Below are 15,860 nucleotides of genomic sequence, written 5' to 3' on the forward strand. Positions count from 1 at the left end.
CCATGCATACCAGGATTGAGGGGTGAGGGGACCATGCATACCAGGATAGGGATGAGAGATGCCATACATACCAGAATTGGGATGAGGGGTGCCATGTATACCAAGATGAGGGGTACCATACATACCAGGATAGGAATGAGGGGTACCATGCATACCAGGATCAGGGATGGGGTGCCATGCATGCCAGGATAAGGGATGGGGTGCCATGCATACCAGGATTAGGGGATGAGGAGTGCCATGCATACCAGGATAGGGATGAGGGGGCCATACATACCAGGATAGGGGATGAGGAAGCCATGTATACCAGGATGAGGGATTGGATCCCATGCATACCAGGATTGGGGGATGAGGGGGCCATACATACAAGGATTGGGGGATGAGGGGTGCCAGGATGAGGGGTACCATGCATACCAGGATGAGGGATGGTGTGGCATGCATACTAGGATTGGGGGATGAGGGATGCCATACATACCAGATTTTGGATGAAGGGTGCCATGTATACCAGGATGAGAGGTACCATACATACCAGAATAGGGATGAGGGGTACCATACATACAAGGATGTAGGATGGGGTGCCATACATACCAGGATTGGGGATGAGGAAGCCATGCATACCAGGATGAGGGATTGGGTACCATACATACCAGGATTGGGGGATGAGGGGTGCCATACATACCAGGATTGGGATGAGGGGTGCCATGTATACCAGGATGAGAGGTACCTTACATACCAGAAAAGGGATGCGAGGTACAATGCATACCAGGATAGGGATGAGGGGTACCATACATATCAGGATAGGGATGAGGGATGGGGTGCCATGCATACCAGAATTGGGGGATGAGGAAGCCGTGCATACCAGGATGAGGGATTGGGTACCATACATACCAGGATTGGGGGATGAGGGGTGCCATGTATACCAGGATTGGGGGGTGAGGGGTGCCATACATACCAGCATTGGGGGGTGAGGGGTGCCATACATACCAGCATTGGGGGGTGAGGGGTGCCATACACACCAGGATTGGGGGGTGAGGGGTGCCATACATACCAGGATTGGGGGATGAGGGGGACCATGCATACCAGAATTGGGGGATGAGGGGGTACCATGCATACCAGGAGTGGGGGATGAGGGGGACCATGCATATCAGGATTGGGGGGTGAGGGGTGCCATGCATACCAGGATTGGGGGGTGAGGGGTGCCATGTATAACAGGATTGGGGGGTGAGGGGTGCCATGCATACCAGGATTCGGGGGTGAGGGGTGCCATGCATACCAGGATTGGGGGACGAGGGGTGCCATGCATACCAGGAATGGGGGGTGAGGGGTGCCATGCATACCAGGATTGGGGGGTGAGGGGTGCCATGCATACCAGGATTGAGATGAGGGGGTACCATGCATACCAGGATAGGGATGAGGGGGTACCATGCATACCAGGATTGGGGCGTGAGGGGTGCCATGCATACCAGGATTGGGGCGTGAGGGGTGCCATGCATACCAGGATAGGGGGGTGAGGGGTGCCATGCATACCAGGATAGGGGGGTGAAGGGTGCCATACATAACAGGATTGGGGGGTGAGGGGTGGCCATGCATACCAGGATTGTGGGGTGAGGGGTGCCATGCATACCAGGATTGGGGGGTGAGGGGTGCCATGCATACCAGGATTGGGATGAGGGGGTACCACGCATACCAGGATAGGGATGAGGGGATACCATGCATACCAGGATTGGGGCGTGAGGGGACCATGCATACCAGGATTGGGGGGTGAGGGGTACCATGCATACATGGACTGGCGGGTGAAGGGACCATGCATACCAGGACTGGGGGGTGAGGGGAGGAACCATGCATACCAGGGTGAGGATGGGGTGCCATGCTTACCAGGATTGGGGGGGTGAGGGGTGCCATGTATACCAGGATTGAGGGGTGAGGGGACCATGCATACCAGGATAGGGATGAGGGGTACCATGCATACTAGGATGAGGGATGGGGTGTCATGCATACCAGGATAAGGGATGGGGTGCCATGCATACCTGGATTAGGGGATGAGAAGTGCCATGCATACCAGGATAGGGATGAGGGGGCCATACATAACAGGATAGGTGATGAGGGAGCCATGCATACCAGAATGAGGGATTGGATGACATGCATACCAGGATTGGGGGATGAGGGGGCCATACATACAAGGATTGGGGGATGAGGGGTGCCAGGATGAGGGGTACCATGCATACCAGGATGAGGGATGGGGTGACATGCATACCAGGATTGGGGGATGAGGGATGCCATACATACCAGAATAGGGATGAGGGGTACCATGCATACCAGGATGATGGATGGGGTGCCATGCATACCAGGATGAGGGGTACTATACATACCAGGATAGGGATGAGGGGTACCACACATACCAGGATGAGGGATAGGGTGCCATGAATACAAGGATGACGGGTACCATACATACCAGGATAGGGATGAGGGGTACCAGACATACCAGGATGAGGGATGGGGTGCCATGCATATCAGGATTGGGGGATGAGGGATGCCATGCATACCAGAATTGGGATGAGGGGTGCCATGTATACCAGGATGAGGGGTACCATACATACCAGGAAAGTAATGAGGGGTACCATGCATACCAGGATGAGGGATGGGGTGCCATGCATGCCAGGATAAGGGATGGGGTGCCATACATACCAGGATTAGGGGATGAGCAGTGCCATGCATACCAGGATAGGGATGAGGGGGCCATACATACCAGGATAGGGGATGAGGGAGCCATGCATACCAGGATGAGGGATTGGATGCCATGCATACCAGGATTGGGGGATGAGGGGGCAATACATACAAGGACTGGGGGATGAGGGGTGCCAGGATGAGGGGTACCATGCATACCAGGATGAGGGATGGTGTTGTCACACTGTCACAGAATACTGGAGGTAGGGGGCCTAAGCTGACCCTAAGCTGGGACCCTGACTAACCCCTCAACCTGGAGGTACTGTTAAAGGTACAGAGGTCCAGGCCGCCAGCGTAACCCCTACCTCCTGAGGATCCCTGCACCTAAGTAATCTAGTCCTGAGAAGGACCCCGATCACAACAATAGGGAACCAGAAATAATATGCCCACACACAGTATTTAGACGAACGAGACAGTACAAGGGAAAAACCAAAACCACCTTGCATACAACTTCTACACAACTACAACAGAGGGAACACCAACGGGAAAGGAGATAAATGATAAAGCGAGGAAAGGGAAAAAACACTTCCAAATGCACTTATCTCAGCAACTCCAAACACCACGATCCGCTCTGTAAGTCAGAATGAAAAGCTTTCACCGACACCTCCCAAACAGACCTGCAGGAATATAAAGGAGTCTCACTAAAGAAGCATTGATTGCAGCTGGGCGAGGCTGGACCTCAGCTAGCCCAGAGAGAGAGAGAATTAACTCCTACACTGCCGAAAAAACACAAAGCACCAACAAGTCAGCTGCGAGAAGTCAGGCTGTGTACTCGTGACGATCTTCGTGGCAACACACCCGTGACAGTACCCCTCCTTCTACGAGGGGCCTCCGGACCCTCAGGGCCAGGTTTATCCGGGTGAGTCGAGTGGAAGGCCCGAACTAATCGGTCTGCGTTAATATCCGACGCAGGAACCCACATCCTCTCCTCAGGACCATACCCCTTCCAATGAACCAAGTACTGAAGGGACCGGCGATTAAAGCGTGAATCAATGACCCTCGATACCTGGAACTCCAAGTTACCATTGACAACCACAGGAGGGGGAGGTAAAGGTGACGGTACCACCGGCGCCACATACCTCTTAAGCAATGATCTGTGAAACACGTTGTGAATTTTAAACGTAGGGGGGAGGTCAAGACGGAATGCCACCGGATTAATAACAGAACTGATTCTGTACGGCCCGATGAACCTGGGACCCAGTTTCCAGGAGGGAACCTTAAGTTTAATATTCCTGGTAGACAACCATACCCGATCGTTCACACTTAGGTCCGGACCAGACACTCTCCTCCTATCAGCCATACGTTTGTATCGGTTCCCCATAGTATTCAGATTCTTCAGCACCCCTCTCCATACTGAAGCGAGAGATGAGGAAAATCGTTCCTCCTCCGGAACCCCCGAAGAGCCCCCCCTACTGAAAGTACAAAACTGGGGGTGAAAACCATATGCCCCAAAAAACGGGGACTTACCAGTGGACTCGCTCCGCCTATTATTGAGAGCAAACTCTGCCAGAGGTAGGAAAGAAGCCCAGTCCTCCTGGTTCTCTGACACAAAACACCGAAGATATGTCTCCAAGCTCTGGTTCATACGTTCCGTCTGACCATTGGTCTGAGGATGAAAAGCCGACGAGAATGACAAATGCATCCCCCGCCGAGCACAAAACGCCTTCCAGAACTTGGACACAAACTGAGACCCCCGATCAGACACCACCTCGGAGGGTACCCCGTGAAGCCTCACAATCTCCCCAATGAATACCTGCGCAAGAGTTTTAGCATTAGGAAGAGCCGGAAGAGCGATAAAATGTGCCATCTTGCTGAACCTGTCCACTACAACGAGTATGACCGTTTTACCCGAAGACGGAGGGAGGTCCGTAATAAAGTCCATAGACAGATGAGTCCAAGGACGCTCCGGGATCTTCAAAGGTAAGAGGGCCCCAGACGGACGGGTATGTGAGGTCTTAGAGTGCGCACAAACCCCACAGGATGCGACAAAAGTTACCACCTCTTTATGTAAGTTAGGCCACCAAAACCGACGCGAGAGGAGATCCACAGTTGCTTTACTCCCCGGGTGTCCTGCAAAAACTGAGTTATGGTGTGCCTCGATCACCTTTTGTCGCAACTGATCTGGAACGAACAGTCTCCCCGAAGGTCCAACAGGGGCGTCCCCCTGAGCCTCCAATATCTCCTCCTCCAGCTCAGAGCATACTGCCGAAACCACCACCCCCTCCTGAAGAATAGGAATCGGGTCGTCCGTATTCCCGGCCCCAGGGAAACTGCGAGATAAGGCATCCGCCTTTACATTTTTAGACCCAGGACGATATGTAACGACGAAATTAAACCTGGTAAAAAACAATGACCACCTAGCTTGTCTGGGATTCAGACGTTTAGCGGACTCCAGATATAGCAGGTTCTTGTGATCGGTGATGACGGTGACCGGATGAACTGCCCCCTCCAAAAAATGGCGCCACTCCTCAAAAGCTAACTTAATGGCCAAGAGTTCCCTATTGCCGACATCGTAATTCCTCTCAGCGGACGACAACTTTTTAGAGAAAAAGGCGCATGGATGCCACTTACCAGGGGACGAACCCTGTGACAATACTGCTCCCACCCCTACCTCGGAAGCGTCTACCTCTACAAAGAATGGCTGAGACGCATCAGGTTGAATGAGAATGGGTGCCGAGGCAAAACATTTTTTCAAGGAGGAGAATGCTTGACAAGCCTTGTCAGACCACCTAGAAAAATCCGTCCCCTTTTTAGTCATGTCTGTGAGAGGCTTAACCATGGACGAGAAATTACGAATGAACTTCCGGTAATAGTTAGCAAACCCCAGGAAACGTTGTAGTGCCTTAAGATTCTCCGGCCGATCCCACTCAAGAACTGCCCGCACTTTCCCAGGGTCCATACGAAAACCGGACGCTGAAACCAGGAAGCCTAAAAACTGGAGTTCCTGTACGGCGAACACACACTTTTCCCACTTGGCATACAGTTTATTATCCCGCAAGATCTGTAACACCTGTCTAACGTGCTCCTGATGAGACACCAGATCCGGCGAGTAAATTAAGATATCATCCAGATATATGACAACAAACTGTCCCACCAGGTGGCGAAAAATATCATTAACAAAGTGTTGAAACACCGCCGGGGCATTAGTCAGACCGAATGGCATGACAAGGTTCTCATAATGCCCCTCCGGAGTGTTAAAAGCCGTCTTCCACTCATCCCCCTCCTTCATCCTAATCAGATTGTACGCCCCCCTGAGATCCAACTTAGAGAACCATTTGGCGCCCACGATCTGATTAAAGAGATCGGGAATAAGTGGGAGCGGATACGGATCTCGGACCGTAATCCGATTAAGTTCACGGAAATCCAGGCAAGGGCGTAGGCCTCCATCTTTCTTCTTAACAAAGAAGAACCCCGCGGCCACCGGTGAAGATGAAGGTCTAATATGCCCCTTAGCCAGACTTTCAGAAATATAATCCTTCATGGCCTGCCTCTCAGGACCAGAAAGGTTATACAACCTAGCTTTAGGTAACTTGGCCTCAGGGAGCAGTTTTACAGAACAGTCATACTCGCGATGAGGAGGTAGTTCCTGACACCCATTCTCCGAGAATACATCCTCAAAGTCCGCCAGAAATGGAGGTAAGACCCAAGGAGTAACTGCACCGATGACCGTGTTCATGCAGTTTTTATTACAGAATTTACTCCATTGGCTTATCTCTCTGGTTTGCCAATTAATAACCGGGTTATGCTTAGCTAACCAAGGAAGGCCCAACACTATAGGAGTGGGAAGACCCTCCAACACGTAGCAAGACAACAGTTCTTTATGTATTGCCCCCACTTGAAGTTTTACACCATGCACAGCTTGCAAAAAACTTCCCTGACCGAGAGGCCTGGCATCGATCGAGAATATGGGGATGGGTTTAGCCAACTCACTCAATCGCATACCTTGAACCCGGGCAAACCGAGCATCAACCAGATTAGCCCCGGCCCCACTATCCAGAAGAACAGATATCCTCTCAGTTCTCGTACCCACCACCACCTCCGCCGGTACGAGAAACTGAGACGAACCTAGGGACGAAATACCTACTCCCAGATTGCCGTCCACCACACAACCTGGGATCAACAGTTTTTTCGACGACTCTTTACTCTGCAAGGGACGGGATGGACACCCCCCAATAAAATGTCCCTTTTTCCCGCAGAGGAAACACCTTCCTGTCTTATGGCGCACCACCGGTCCCCTTCCCCGAAATGATGTCCCTCCTAATTGCATAGGCTCCTCCGGACTGACCAGGGGAACCACCATATGAGGGGACCTTGTAGGAGGTGGAGACATTACAGGGGGTAGAGTTATCCCGCACCTCTCCCGAAGCCGTCTGTCAACACGAATAGCAAGGGCCATAGCGGCTTCCAGTGACGCGGGAGAGTCATACTGTGCCAACACATCCTGTAATTTGTCGGATAAACCATGACAAAACTGGCTCCTAAGAGCCGGGTCATTCCACTGGGTGTCCGTGGCCCACCTACGGAACTCCGAACAGAATTCCTCCGCCGGACGATCTCCCTGCTGAATCCTACGTAACTTAGACTCAGCAAGGGAGATCCGATCTGGGTCATCATATACGAGTCCCAGAGCAGCGAAAAACCTATCCACTGACTGGAGAACCGGGGAGCTTGGGGGAAGAGAGAACGCCCAAGATTGAGGGTCCCCTTGTAGGAGCGAGATGACAATTCCCACCCTTTGTTCTTCACTGCCCGATGACCGAGGCCGCAGCCGAAAGTACAATTTGCATGCCTCCCGGAAAACAAAAAACTTGTCCCGCCCCCCAGTGAACCTGTCAGGGAGAGCTACTTTAGGTTCTGGTCCGGCTTGCTCCGGAGGATGCAAAACCTTGGACTTAACGTCCGCCAGCCCCATGGACAAACTCTGCAACTGCCGAGCTAGACCGGCTACTGGATCCATGGTAGCTGGAGAAAACTAAGATGGTCGGTGAAAATGTCACACTGTCACAGAATACTGGAGGTAGGGGGCCTAAGCTGACCCTAAGCTGGGACCCTGACTAACCCCTCAACCTGGAGGTACTGTTAAAGGTACAGAGGTCCAGGCCGCCAGCGTAACCCCTACCTCCTGAGGATCCCTGCACCTAAGTAATCTAGTCCTGAGAAGGACCCCGATCACAACAATAGGGAACCAGAAATAATATGCCCACACACAGTATTTAGACGAACGAGACAGTACAAGGGAAAAACCAAAACCACCTTGCATACAACTTCTACACAACTACAACAGAGGGAACACCAACGGGAAAGGAGATAAATGATAAAGCGAGGAAAGGGAAAAAACACTTCCAAATGCACTTATCTCAGCAACTCCAAACACCACGATCCGCTCTGTAAGTCAGAATGAAAAGCTTTCACCGACACCTCCCAAACAGACCTGCAGGAATATAAAGGAGTCTCACTAAAGAAGCATTGATTGCAGCTGGGCGAGGCTGGACCTCAGCTAGCCCAGAGAGAGAGAGAATTAACTCCTACACTGCCGAAAAAACACAAAGCACCAACAAGTCAGCTGCGAGAAGTCAGGCTGTGTACTCGTGACGATCTTCGTGGCAACACACCCGTGACAGGTGTGCCATGCATACTAGGATTGGGGGATGAGGGATGCCATACATACCAGAATTTGGATGAAGGGTGCCATGTTTACCAGGATGAGAGGCACCATACATACCAGAATAGGGATGAGGGGTACCATTTATACCAGGATGAGGGATTGGGTGCCATGCATACCAGGATGAGGGGTACCATACATACCAGGATAGGGATGAGGTGTACCATACATACCAGGATGAAGGATGGGGTGCCATACATACCAGGATGAGGGATTGGGTGCCATGCATACCATGATTGGGGGATGAGGAAGCCATGCATACCAGGATGAGGGACTGGGTACCATACATACCAGGATTGGGGGATGAAGGGTGCCATACATACCAGGATTGGGATGAGGGGTGCCATGTATACCAAATTTGGGATGAGGGGGCCATGTATACCAGGATGAGAGGTACCTTACAAACTAGAATAGGGATGCGGGGTACCATGCATACCAGGATTGGGGGATGAGGGGTGCCATGTATACCAGGATTGGGGATGAGGAAGCCATGCATACCAGGATGAGGGATTGGGTGCCATGCATACCAGGATTGGGGGATGAGGAAGCCATGCATACCAGGATGAGGGATTGGGTACCATACATACCAGGATTGGGGGATGAGGGGTGCCATACATACCAGGATTGGGATGAGGGGTGCCATGTATACCAAATTTGGGATGAGGGGGCCATGTATACCAGGATGAGAGGTACCTCACATACCAGAATAGGGATGCGGGGTACCATGCATACCAGGATTGGGGGATGAGGGGGACCATGCATATCAGGATTGGGGGGTGAGGTGGTACCATGCATACCTGGATTGGGGGGTGAGGGGTGCCATGCATACCAGGATTGGGGGTGAGGGGTGCCATGCATACCAGGATTGGGGGGTGAGGGGTGCCATGCATACCAGGATTGGGGGGTGAGGGGTGCCATGCAAACCAGGATTGGGATGAGAGGGTACCATGCATACCAGGATTGGGGCGTGAGGGGACCATGCATACCAGGATTGGGGGGTGAGGGGTACCATGCATACAAGGACTGGCGGGTGAAGGGACCATGCATACCAGGACTGGGGGGTGAGGGGAGGAACCATGCATACCAGGGTGAGGATGGGGTGCCATGCTTACCAGGATTGGCGGGTAAGGGGTGCCATGTATACCGGGATTGAGGGGTGAGGGGACCATGCATACCAGGATAGGGATGAGGGGTACCATGCATACCAGGATAGGGATGAGGGGTACCATGCATACTAGGATGAGGGATGGGGTGTCATGCATACCAGGATAAGGGATGGGGTGCCATGCATACCGGGATTAGGGGATGAGGAGTGCCATGCATACCAGCATAGGGATGAGGGGGCCATACATACCAGGATAGGTGATGAGGGAGCCATGCATACCAGAATGAGGGATTGGATGACATGCATACCAGGATTGGGGGATGAGGGGCCATACATACAAGGATTGGGGGATGAGGGGTGCCAGGATGAGGGGTACCATGCATACCAGGATGAGGGATGGGGTGACATGCATACCAGGATTGGGGGATGAGGGATGCCATACATACCAGAATTGGGATGAGGGGTGCCATGTATACCAGGATGAGAGGTACCATACATACCAGAATAGGGATGAGGGGTACCATGCATACCAGGATGATGGATGGGGTGCCATGCATACCAGGATGAGGGATAGGGTGCCATGAATACCAGGATGAGGGGTACCATACATACCAGGATAGGGATGAGGGGTACCACACATACCAGGATGAGGGATGCCATACATACCAGAATTGGGATGAGGGGTGCCATGTATACCAGGATGAGGAGTACCATACATACCAGGATAGGAATGAGGGGTACCATGTATACCAGGATGAGGGATGGGGTGCCACGCATGCCAGGATAAGGGATGTGGTGCCATACATACCAGGATTAGGGGATGAGGAGTGCCATGCATACCAGGATAGGGATGAGGGGGCCATACATACCAGGATAGGGGATGAGGGAGCCATGCATACCAGGATGAGGGATTGGATGCCATGCATACCAGGATTGGGGGATGAGGGAGCCATACATACAAGGATTGGGGGATGAGGGGTGCCAGGATGAGGGGTACCATGCATACCAGGATGAGGGATGGTGTGCCATGTATACCAGGATTGGGGGATGAGGGAAGCCATACATACCAGAATTTGGATGAAGGGTGCCATGTTTACCAGGATGAGAGGTACCATACATACCAGAATAGGGATGAGGGGTACCATGCATACCAGGATGATGTATGGGGTGCCATGCATATCAGGATGAGGGGTACCATACATACAAGGATAGGGATGAGGGGTACCATACATAACAGGATGAAGGATGGGGTGCCATACATACCAGGATGAGGGATTGGGTGCCATGCATACCAGGATTGGGGGATGAGGAAGCCATGCATACCAGGATGAGGGATTGGGTACCATACATACCAGGATTGGGGGATGAAGGGTGACATACATACCAGGTTTGGGATGAGGGGTGCCATGTATACCAAATTTGGGATGAGGGGGCCATGTATACCAGGATGAGAGGTACCTTAGATACCAGAATAGGGATGCGGGGTACCATGCATACCAGGATGGGGTGCCATGCATACCAGGATGGGGTACCATACATACCAGGATAGGTATGAGGGGTACCATACATACCAGGATAGGGATGAGGGATGGGGTGCCATGCATACCAGAATTGGGGGATGAGGAAGCCATGCATACCAGGATGAGGGATTGGGTACCATACATACCAGGATTGGGGGATGAGGGGTGCCATGTATACCAGGATTGGGGATGAGGAAGCCATGCATACCAGGATGAGGGATTGGGTGCCATGCATACCAGGATTGGGGGATGAGGAAGCCATGCATACCAGGATGATGGATTGGGTACCATACATACCAGGATTGGGGGATGAGGGGTGCCATACATATCAGGATTGGGATGAGGGTTGCCATGTATACAAATTTAGGATGAGGGGGCCATGTATACCATGATGAGAGGTACCATACATACCAGAATAGGGATGCGGGCAGGGCCGTCGTCAGCACCTGGTGTACCCGGGCAAGTGCCGGGGCCCTGGACCATCAGGGGGGCCCACTCGTTATCGGGGCCCGGGCCGCTTCCCCAGCATTACTACCAGACACAGCCGCACAGCGCGCGGCCATGTCTGGAAAGTGACAGCACTGGGCCGGATTGGTGGAGCAGCAGCACACTGACCGCACACTGCTGCGGCTGCATGTAGCAGAGCAGGGCTTGAACAGCACCGGTGGCCCTGCACAGATGCCGGGGAAGCGGCCCGGGCCCTGACAGCGAGTGGGCCCCCCTGATGGTCCAGGGCCATGTGACACGCCTGAGGCCCTACACTGCCACATGACTGAGGAGCTGGATGGGACACAGGCCAGGGGGCAGGTGAGCGAGCTTCCCCAATCCCCATATAAAAAATATTTCTTATGTGTGTGTGCATGTATGATGTGAATGTCTGTGTATGTCAGTGTGTATGACTGTGTATATATATTTATGTCTGTTTTATATGTGTTTTTAAGAATGTGTTCAAATATGTATGTGTATGTATCTGTGAGTGTCTGCATATTGTGTGTGTATATCTGTGTACCATGTTCATGTGTGTATATGTGTGCATGCCTACGTACCGTATGGATGCGCGTGTCTGCGTATTGTGTGCATGTGTGTGCGTGCATGTCTGCATATTGTGTGTGCGTGTCTGCGTATTGTGTGTCGGCGTATAGTGTGTGTGTGTCTGAGTATTGTGTGTGTGTGTGTCTAAGTATTGTGTGTGCGCGCGTGTCTGCGTATTGTGTGTGTGTGCGCGTGTAGGGGTATTGTGTGTGTGTCAGGGTATTGTGTGTGTGCGCGCGTCTGCGTATTGTGTGTGTGCGCGTGTGTGTCTGCGTATTGTGTGTGCGCGTCTGCGTATTGTGTGTGCGCGTCTGCGTATTGTGTGTGCGCGTCTGCGTATTGTGTGTGTGTCTGTGTATTGTGTGTGTGTGCGCGCGTCGGAGTATTGTGTGTGTGTCAGGGTATTGTGTGTGTGCGCGCGTCTGCGTATTGTGTGTGCGCGTCTGCGTATTGTGTGTGTGCGCGTGTGTCTGCGTATTGTGTGTGTGCGCGCGCGCGCGCGAGTCTGCGTGTGTCTGCGCGTGTCGGGGTATTGTGTGTGTGTCAGGGTATTGTGTGTGCGCGCGCGTCTGCGTATTGTGTGTGTGTGCGCGCGCGCGCGTCTGCGTATTGTGTGTGTGCGCGCGTCTGCGTATTGTGTGTGTGTGTGTGCGCGTGTCGGGGTATTGTGTGTGTCGGGGTATTGTGTGTGTGTGCGCGTGTCTGCCTATTGTGTGTGTGTCTGCGTATTGTGTGTGTGTGTGTGTGTGTCTGCGTATTGTGTGTGTGTGTGATTGTCTGAGTACTTTGTGTGTGTGTGCATGTCTGTGCACTGTGTGTGTGTGCGTGCATGTCTGCATATGTGAAGGATGAGGTGGCAGGCTGGGCCCTGTGTTGTATACCTATATTTCTCCGCCGTATCTGTGCATCATCAATTGTGGTATGTGCTAAAGGGGCCCACTGAGACTCTTTCGCCCGGGGCCCACAAAAACCTGGAGCCGGCCCTGGATGCGGGGTACCATGCATACCAGGATGAGGGATGGGGTGCCATGCATACCAGGATGAGGGGTACCATACATACCAGGATAGGGATGAGGGGTACCATACATACCAGGATAGGGACGAGGGATGGGATGCCATGCATACCAGGATAGGGGGATGAGGAAGCCATGCATACCAGGATGAGGGATTGGGTACCAGGATTGGGGGATGAGGGGTGCCATGTATACCAAATTTGGGATGAGGGGGCCATGCATACCAGGATGAGAGATGGGGTGCCATGCATACTAGGATTGGGATGAGGGGTTCCATGTATACCAGATTTGGAAATGAGGGATGCCATGCATGCCAGGATTAGGGATGAGCGGTGCCATGCATACCAGGATGGGGATGAGGGGTACCATGCATACCAGGATTGGGGGTGAGGGGTGCCATGCATACCAGGATTGGGGGTGAGGGGTGCCATGCATACCAGGATTGGGGGTGAGGGGTGCCATGCATACCAGGATTGGGGGTGAGGGGTGCCATGCATACCAGGATTGGGGGTGAGGGGTGCCATGCATACCAGGATAGGATGGGGGCAGCACATAACAGGATGGGGGTACAGGATTGGGGAGCACAAATACCGGGATGGGAGACGATATGCCAATAAAAATGCTCACCACCCGGGCGTAGAACGGGTTCAATAGCTTATATACTGTATATATATTTGGCAGAGTCATATCTCCCAACTCTGCATACCACATGCTGCTTTTGTACTTGGCAGGTCCACACCAGATGGTATGGAGATGAATGAGGGAGACCAAAGTTCAAAACTAAACTTTTCAACACTTTATGAATGCTTCTTCTGCATTATGCAGAGTCAGAAACTTTCCGCTTACATGTAGCGGTATATAACTTTTGTTACAAGCTACAACAGTCCAGTAAACTATTATGGGAAGGCCCATCATCCCCTGTGGGGACCCTATCCCGCACCGAAACAAAGCGGATACTGCCTAGCCACGCAGGTTAAGCACCCTAAGGAACGACAATGGTGCCCCCGCTCACCGGTGGCTGTCCCTCAGAAGTCCTAGTTAATTCTGATATATCAAAAAAATACACTGATACATTAAATAGCACCAGATATATGTCTCAAGGTATAAAGGAAAGGGTATGGTCCTCATCAGAGAATGTTTCAATAATCCGCCTCAACAGCTTCATCAGGAGGCTTGATACAGGAATGATAATTCATGATGTTCAGCATAGTAATAGCCAGGTGTCCATGTATAAATATCCCACTTCATCCAAACCCCTCCCCAGACTAGGAGACCCATTCTCATTCCTAGAGGTGAATTGTCATATAGAATAGTCTATATATAGAATAGAGTATGTCTACAGTAATGTACTGCGCTACTTCTCATGCGCTAGAGGTCCGATAATGTCTGTCCCACGGAGTACATGTCCAAAAGTGACGCGCTTTACACTGAAACCCCAGTTAAACTGATTGCCACTGCACAACTCGTACCCGTGACTGCCCATGTCCGTAGTTATATGTTCCACGCCGGAGCGTATAATGGCCTATATGTGTCCGGACCATCACCCTTGTCAGTAGACAAAGTAACACACGGTTAATGGGTTTCTGTGTGCCTGTGTGTTGTATCCGGACACCTGTTTACAGGGGCATCATACATACTGCATAAGGGGCATAATGGGGGCATTACACTGTCTGGGGGCATCATACATACTGCATAAGGGGCATAACACTGTGGGAGGCATCACACATACTACATAAGGGGCATAATGGGGGCATTACACTGTGTGGGGGCATCATACATCCTGCATAAGGAGCATAATGGGGGCATTACACTGTGTGGGAGCATCATACATATAGCATAAGGGGCATAATGGGGGCATTACACTGCGTGGGGGCATCATACATACTGCATAAGGGGCATAATGGGGGCATTACACTGCGTGGGGGCATCATACATACTGCATAAGGGGCATAATGGGGGCATTACACTGTGTGGGGGCATCATACATCCTGCATAAAGGGCATAATGGGGCATTACACTGTGTGGGTGCATCATACATCCTGCATATGGGGCATAATGGGGGCATCATACATCCTGCATAAGGGGCATAATGGGGGCATTATACTGTGTGGGGGCATCATACATCCTGCATAAGGGGCATAATGAGGGCATTACATTGTGAGGGGGCATCATACATCCTGCATAAGGGGCATAATGGGGGCATTACACTGTGTGGGGGCATCATACATACTGCATAAGGGGCATAATGGGGGCATTACACTGTGGGGGTCCTGTACTCTGAGAACAATACGTTTCCTCCCTTCCTGTCTCCATAGTTGGGTCGTATGTATCTATTACAGGAAACAGAACAGAAACCTTATGATTCTTATAAAGGGGCAACACAAGACCCCAAAAGAGCCTCCGTGCTGAAGGGGTTAATGCCCCCTGTGCCCAGTAATGGGGTCTCCACATACCTCCACCTGCAGAGCCGCCACCACATATATGGCTGTTGTGTGCGCACAGGAGCTGTGATGAGGTCACAGGAGGGGAGGAGTCAGGGGTCACATGATCAGGGGCCTCAGTGGATGCAGGACTCTGCTGTGCTGGTTGTCATGGTGCTGGATGAGCTGAAGTTTATGTGTGGGGTCAGGAGGGGTTTACAGTGTGGATGTAGCAGAGCCGCGTGTGTACGAGGTGTACGGAGCGGAGCCGCGCGTGTACGAGGTGTACGGAGCGGAGCCGCGCGTGTACGAGGTGTACGGAGCAGAGCCGCGCGTGTACGAGGTGTACGGAGCAGAGCCGCGCGTGTACGAGGTGTACGGAGAGGA

General features: G+C 52.2%; 1 pseudogene; it reads right to left on the minus strand.

Annotated features, from left to right (window-relative positions):
* The window catches only part of LOC141171907 (uncharacterized), a 30,084-nt pseudogene extending 14,537 nt beyond the window's left edge, over window positions 1-15,547 (minus strand).
* Between the last annotated feature and the right edge of the window lie 313 nt (window positions 15,548-15,860).

Source organism: Phyllobates terribilis, unplaced genomic scaffold (assembly GCF_046119375.1).
Source record: "Phyllobates terribilis strain yellow unplaced genomic scaffold, ASM4611937v1 Scaffold_12__6_contigs__length_324123572, whole genome shotgun sequence".
NCBI classification, from domain to species: Eukaryota; Metazoa; Chordata; class Amphibia; order Anura; family Dendrobatidae; genus Phyllobates; species Phyllobates terribilis.